The sequence below is a fragment of the Dunckerocampus dactyliophorus genome, chromosome 2 (assembly GCF_027744805.1).
Source record: "Dunckerocampus dactyliophorus isolate RoL2022-P2 chromosome 2, RoL_Ddac_1.1, whole genome shotgun sequence".
Taxonomy (NCBI): domain Eukaryota; kingdom Metazoa; phylum Chordata; class Actinopteri; order Syngnathiformes; family Syngnathidae; genus Dunckerocampus; species Dunckerocampus dactyliophorus.
In genome coordinates, this window is record NC_072820.1 from 37,546,402 (window position 1) to 37,554,431 (window position 8,030).

Below are 8,030 nucleotides of genomic sequence, written 5' to 3' on the forward strand. Positions count from 1 at the left end.
GACTGAAAATGCCATAGTATGCATGCCAGACCGCTAGTTGGCAGTGTCACTTTTGTGAACAAACACGACTGCTCGATGAAAGTAAATTTCATTGGCATATATTTGATATGTAAATGAAAAATTTGGTGCATTATGCTCGACGTAGCAGTAATGTCCAGTCGTCCCTCGCTACATTGTGGTTCAAATTAATTAAATGATTGCTGTTTCATGGTTGATTATGGCGTATTATTAGTCAAAAAAGATTGAAAGACAAGTTATATGTAGTATTCTACACTGGTCACTAGGCGTCAGTAATGTTACGTTGATGATTGTCAGTCGTAGACATGAAATAGTGAAAAAAAGTTCTCCCCCAATTCCGTGTGGAACGTTTTTGGCTTCTTACTTTGTCCTTCTTCCCCACTCAGTTTCAAAACCTTTTGTAAGTTTAGAATAAATGAAACTGGAAGCTAACTAGTTAGCTCAGTTGTTTCCTCTGCTTAAAGTAGCGGCCGTCTCTTGTGTCCTTGCAGAGATCCTGTTGCCTGTGCGTAAGAGTTGCGCAATGCGGTGAAACAAAGATAGCGGGAGTGCATCAGTGTCCATTATTTTACAGACGTACGTGTATGCCAGATGTGTGCATGTTTTTAATGCCATGCAATCAACCCACATTACGTTCGAGAGACTTTCCCACAGCTGACTTTAACTTATTATGTCCGATTACCGTTTATCATGTCTTCTACACTCAACAAAAATATAAACACAACACTTTTGTTTTTGCTCCCATCTTTTATGAGATGAACTCAAAGATCCAAAACTTTTTCCACATAGACAATATCACCATTTCTCTCAAATGTTGTTCACAAATCTGTCTAAATCTGTGATAGTGAGCACTTCTCCTTTGCTGACATAATCCATCCCACCTCACAGGTGTGCCATATCAAGACGCCGATTAGACACCATGATTAGTGCACAGGTGTGCCTTAGACTGCCCACAATAAAAGGCCACACACGGTGGGGATTTGTAATCTTATGAGAATAAAATTACATTATTTCAAGAAGAAAAGAAAAAAATCCCCACCCAATTTTTTTTTTAAAGCCATATTCTTACTGGAACAAAGTTTGTTTTTTTAAAGAAAAAAATCATAATTCTAATATTTTTTGAGAAAATAACTTGATAAAAAAGCAATATTTTTTGGGAAAAAGTAATATTTGTTTGAGGAAAAACTCATCTTCCGGATGATAAAGTTGTACTTTAATATTTTTTTTGTGGAAAAAAGTATACATTTTTAGAAAAAAAATTGTAGAAGACAGTAGACCGTATTTTGAGTATACAGTTGTAATATTATGCGCTATTATGAATTGGAAATGAAGATAACCCCTAACTTTTTTGTTGAAAAAAACCCTATTTTTGTACAATTGTGTTTTTTTCTCAATAGAGTACAACTTTTTTCTCATAGTACATCGTAGTATTGTTTTCAGTGTGGCCCCAATACCCTTTGTATCATGTAAACGGCCAAAAAGATACATTGGAGTGTTTGCAGTTAAAAAGGACAGACTATAGCTGATATTGGCCAAAAGTTGACAGACATTATCTGTCTCAACAGGAGCCATGAAGTAGCACTGAAATTCCACAGTAAAGTGGGTGATGGGTGAAAGCCACTTGGGGGCTGGGGGCGGCCCCTTATTGCCTCCTGTGATGGATATTTCTTGACTTATATCACATTATTTGCAAGTCACTGAATGATGAATGTGTTCAATATCATAGTTATACATTCATTGCAACTGCTGCAGTTCCAGAACAGTGCTTGCTCTCTGCCAATAGGGGTCGTCCTTGCACAGTCTGTCCTCCCTTGGCTTGTGGCGCCAAACGACATAAGTAGCTGCACGGTTGCCCTAGTTGTCTTTGCAAAGCGGATACTGGCAAAGTGCATCAGAGTGCTGTGTTTTAAGGACAGACGTTTTGCATGAAGGACAATCTCATCCTCTTTGTTCACCTTTTGTGTGTGCGCAAATGTGCCTTTGTGTGCTTGTCCTTGCCCTGGCCATGCTCATGTAAGCGACCCACATCAATTCATGGAGCCTCTGCCCTTTTACAGGGGCCGCCTGAGAAAATATGATGTGACATGTGGGATGAGCAAGATGGAGCGAGATGAGGAGGAGGAGGCGTACGTGAGGGTTTAGGTATTTCCAAAGGACACTTCACCATCACCGGGCTGACATTGACAGACTTCATTTTGACAAACTGGTGCATACTTGAAGAGGACATGCATGACACATACAGGGATTAGCATTTACATTGAAAGGACAGCTTGTGACCTTCGCTTCAATGACAGACGTCTGTCATCTGAAAGTTGCATACTGAAAAAACAAACAAACACACAATCACCACAGATGTCACAACATTTGCCCTGCTGATCTTGAAATTTGCTGAAAAATGAGAGCTCAGCTTTTTAACAGTTGCTTTGTTCAAAATAGAAACAGTGTGTTTTCATATACGCACTGAAAGCATCCGCTTTACTAGACAGCATTGGAATAATAACCAAAATATACAATGTACAAAAGTTGGGTTTCATGAATGAGAAGACGTCTCCAAACTTTTGACTGGTACGTTATATGAATATTAAATAATAATAATAATGATGTTTTATTTTTAAGTTTAATTTAATTAGAAACCACAAATTTTTATGACATTCTACAAAAAATGCTTATTTTATAAATCCATAAAATAAAATAATAATACATTACTACATGTATAATAACTTTCTAAATCTAAATATATTTTTCAAAAATATGGAAATGATAATACATTCCAAGAAATATAAATATTTTATAAATACAGTTACATGGTATTGTGTGTGTGTGTGTGTGTGTGTGTGTGTATTTTATGGAAATGTGTTTTTCGGTCAAAAATGGCCTGATAATCACCCAAGGAACAACACACTGATATGTTGTGTTTTTATTGCATTGCATGTACACTTTTGACTTTAGTTTAACATTTGCAAATATTTCTCAATGAATAATGCTTGAATGTTTAAGACAAAACTAATTAAGGAAATAATATTACAGTACTGTAGTTTCATCTTCTATGATGCGTTGCAATTCCTATTCTTCTTCACTTTTGTCTCCTATTGTTGCATTTGTGTTTTATTGCTCTGGTCAGTTGTTCCCTATCGCCCAGGCCCATGTGTTCTCTGACACCCAACTCATGTGCGACGCAGCCCCAGCCCTCAGCATCCTAGACCTCAAGTCATGTGACACTGACCTGCAATGTTTTACAAGGCTGCAGTGCTGCATGGGGGCCTCAGAGGAAAGGCAGCAGCAGGAAACAGGGAAGTGTATGAGTGTGTGACTTTACTTTCATGGACATCTTTCCAACCACAGAGCATTTAACTGGGGACAGCTTGTTGAACTGGGGGGGAAAGGTCTCAGTTTGGGAAAGCGCTAGAGGTTTAGGTCAGTGGTGTTTTTATATGGAAGGAAATTAGTAAAGCACCAGCCACTTGGGTAGTACTACAGTACTACACTCTTTTTAACACTTTTCTTTTTTTTAATTCATATATCTCGTCCAACGTTGTATAAATCATGCGGACACAATCATTTAAGGTTTATTATAAGACTGAACCAAAATTCCAAAACCATTAGAATTGCACTTTTTAAAAATTTGTACCCATCATCAGCAATCCTTATGTGAGACAAGAACACATGTCTTTCCCTTTTGTGTGCTTTCTAAATAGTGAAGGCTGCTAACACGAGGCAGCTTATAATGCACGTACTGTAATGGAATTCCCTGATGTTGCCTATAAAGCCTTCTAAAAAAACTTCCAAAAAGTTCCATTCACATGCCGTGACCTGCATATTAACCAAGCTATAGTGACATTGTTATTGTTGGAGCTAACACCAAGGAACGATTCTTCTGGCCTAGATTGACTGTGTATAAAGCTGTGATATCACGCACTATGTGCTCCACTTATCGGAATCAGTATCATGGTGACATTCTTGATGGTCAGTTATCCGTCTGGTGCAGCTGGCCTGGTGAGTCTTTTGTAGTTGATTTTCAGTAGCAAGAAAAAAGTTTCTACTACTGCAATGTTTGATAGCTTTAACAATTCTTTGTTGTTTGTGATGCAGTCTCTTGGAGCAGTGTCCTCCTTGCCAGACACTAGAGCCCGACAGATCAATAGGCGGGGCCGATTATGACGTATCACCAATTAATCAACATCGGTGAATATGTAACCGATGTAGTAACTTTTTTGCTGCACAGAGATTCACTTGCACCATTCCTGTGTGCCTCTGTGCTGTACCCTGCCTGGGTACCTGGCCCCTCCCCCCACACACAAACACACAGACCAGTGAGGTGCAGCTCTATCTGTCACACTCACTCGGCTGCAGCAGAGGACGAGTAGAGATAAGGCGAAAGAAATAGCATTTTTTTGCACCATGGTAAGCTGTGACTTTGTAAAACAATACAACACGACACTTTAGTACCCCACCAGAATAACATCCTTGCAGAAACATGCTGTCAGGCACGCCTTCTGGATCCTCATTTGTCTCGAAGTAGGTGGCAGCAGCTTTCACGAAGTCTGTGTTGGTAAATGTCGATGTGTACTACATTACCCAGAAGGCTTAGAGCGCTAGGGGGAAATCGGAAGTATATATGCTGTAGATATTGCTGCACACTGCTGTTCCTGGATGGTTAAATAAGCAACAAGCATAACAAAGCCTGCCATGATTGGTGATAGCAAACACAGAACACGCTCTCTATGCTGTTGTGTCGAACTGCCAACCGTCCGGTTTCTGGACAACCTGCTCTACCTCCTGAGCCACTGCTGCCCAAGTATTACATGTGGTCATGAATGTGCCTGTTACTGCATACTGTAGCTCCAGCATGTATATCAAATGATACAACTTATTTGGAGGTTTTTGGAAGTTTTTTTTTTTTTTGCGAGGGTTTTATAGGTAAAGTCGGTGAATCCCATGACATGCATTGTTAGTTGCCTCATGCTAGCAGTTTTTCACCATCTAGAACGCACAGAAAAGGGAAAGACGTGTGTTCTTGTCTCACAAATTCCAAAATAAAGTGCAGTTTACCTTGAATTTTTTTTTCCTGGTCCATTTGCTGCTAGGCAGAATTCATAGTGTTTCACCATAACTGGCCATGAAAAATTGCAGTCACGCTTACTAGGCAGTTTGAACGACAAGCAAAACACACATTCTACCAAAAAATTTGAGACAAACGTTATATTTATACACTATCTATAAAAAGGAGGCATGTTCATAGGTGTGAATGTGAGTGTTGATGTTTGTTTATATGTGCCCTGTGATTGACTGACGATGAGTCCAGGGTATACGCCGCCTCTCACCCCAAGTCATTGGGATAGGCTCCAGCTTACCCTTGACCCTGAGCAGGATAAGTGGTAGATGCATGAATGAATGAAAAAGTGCGCTATCAGGTCAGTGGTTGTGGTTGAGGGTTTGGTCACATAAATAGTTAAGATTATTCTCCCGGAAATGACTGAAAGTCCATGAAACATTCAAAAAAGTGAGAGAGTGGTGAGTTGGGTGGGGTCAGGCTGCAGTATTTCAGGGGAATGGAACTCGGCCATGAAAGGTTTTGGACTTGAAGAAGCCTTGAACCTGTCGCCTTGTTGTCTCGCAAAGACTCGGATCAAAACAAGTTGGACTTTTTCCACCTGGCTGATGTTACTTTTTTTCAATGCTCAGATGGTCTCCACTCTCCTCCTCTCCTTTTTCCCTCTCCTTCCCTCCCTTGCATTAAATCTCACACTTCTCCTCTACCCCCTTTTTTTTTTTAGTTGACCTTCACCGTGGCATTGCGCTCTCTCGTTTTCGAGCCGTAATCTATAGTTGTAGACTTGTATCCTGTTGCCCTCCTACGCACACACGTGCACAAACACACACGCAGAACAGTCAGTACATGAAAGATGACCACAGACACACACACACACACACACACACACAGATTTCAGGCCATTAAATGAGAGGCCGGTCCAGTCTCTCCCTTAGATCGCTGCCGGCCCCCCCCACCTTCTTTGTTTCCCAAACCAGGACCAGCTGTGCTCCTCTACAGTTGTAAGTCACTCACTTGGTGGAAATTTAAAAGCCATTAAGCAAGCCCCATGCTGCTACCCCGCCCCACAGTGCGTGTTTCTCGCTTATCTGCGTACATGAAATGGAAGCAGTGTGTTTACAATTGCAGTGGATCAGGGTCATGTTGTCTTTTAGCAACAAAAATACCTGAAATAAATGTGCCCGCTTATCCACTTCCTTTGCTTCTTACCAGGAATAGAAAAACAACACACAATGCTGTGCAGAGTGGACATTTGCATGCCCAAAAAATCTGTTCTCTTTTGCCGTTTTCTTCTCCTCTTCTTTCTTTATCTGTTGTGGAGATCTCTCATTTCCTGTAGGCCCCGATGTTAATTTCATAGTGGAGCTCGGGGCTTAGAGTGGGAATCTGTTGGATGGAAAAGTGGGGGAACATGTGGTCGTAAAGTGTGGGGGTATTTGGGTTCAAGCCAACATCAACCTCTCTCAACGATGTCTGTGTTGTTGTTTTGCTAGTGTGGATTTTTGTTTTCTGTCTGCCATCACACTCACCTCAACACGTAGGTCCAATTTGCTCTATGTTGGCTAAATGCATGCTCTACCAGGGTGGCTGCAGAAATCACATTTTACAAATAAAATGAGATCGTGCATCACTTAAACATGGTTCTCAAACTTGTCACCCAAAGACCGCCATTAGAACTGTAGCTTCCCCCTCAATCCGCCCAAAATCTGCTGTATATTGGATTGCCTCAACATTTCAGATTGACAAACGTGGAGTTATTCCAACGCACACAACTTAAAAAGCCATTTACCAAGGAAATAGAACAGAAGATAAAATCTTTCAGACGGTTTTGACTATAATAATGACTGTAATAAAAAAAAAAACCTAAAATACAATGATAAAAATTTTAATAATACTAAACAATACAAAATAATGAAAAACTGTATAAGATAAATGTATTTAAATTTTTAATAACAGAAAAAAATATAAAAAGTAAAATACGAGCGATGAAAAAAATTCTATATTATAGAAATAGAATAAATACTTACAATAGATTTGATATCGAGTTTGAAAATAAAAATAAGGGAAAAAATATGACACAATGATACAAAAAATTGAAATCAATAAATGTAATATAAGATGAATGCGTATATATATTTTTAGTCACGGAAAAATATAAAAAAGTAAAATACAAATTAAAATATAACCTAAAAAATCATTAAAAAAATGAAAAAATATTCAAAGAAAGGTATGCAAATATATACACACAGTATAGGTAAATATAAAATATTAACATGCAATGTAAGATAAATGTATTTATATTTGTAGTAATAGAAAACACAGAAAAACATCTAATACATATGATAGAAATCATAGAACATATACATTTAAGCCATAAATATTATAACTTTATAAATAATAATAATTGTAATAGTTTTTAGTTTTAGTTTAATTTTAGTATATATTTACCATATTGTTCACTTTAGCTCATACTAGTACCATAGGGAAAAGAATGGGTGCAGCACTAAGTTAGATTTGTTGTTTGTTTTGGTTTCTTTTCAGCATCTACTATTATTTCATATTTGGCCACTAACTTGAATTGAACAATTGAAATTAAGACCAATGTAGCCCAAGAGCTGCAGGGTTGACACAAATCTTTATCAAAAAGAATACATTTGAGAAAAAAGCAAGTCGAAGTAAGATCATTACGACGTGGTAGTTATGATGACCTTGTGAAGTCGTGGGCCTCAAAGGCACTGATGAATCACAAGAAGGTCGAGAGCTAATTTGTCTTTTTTAGTGTCTGTTCAGTGTGTTGATGGTGTCATGCACAGATGCCAAATAGCTGTGGCACATGGGTAATTTCTGCTCCTCACTTCCTTTCTCCTGTGGGTGACACACACAGAGACCTTGTAGACGTGAACAGCTGCAGCCTTCAGCTTTCACTTCCCCTTCTATGAAACCACACGTGTGTCTGTTACCA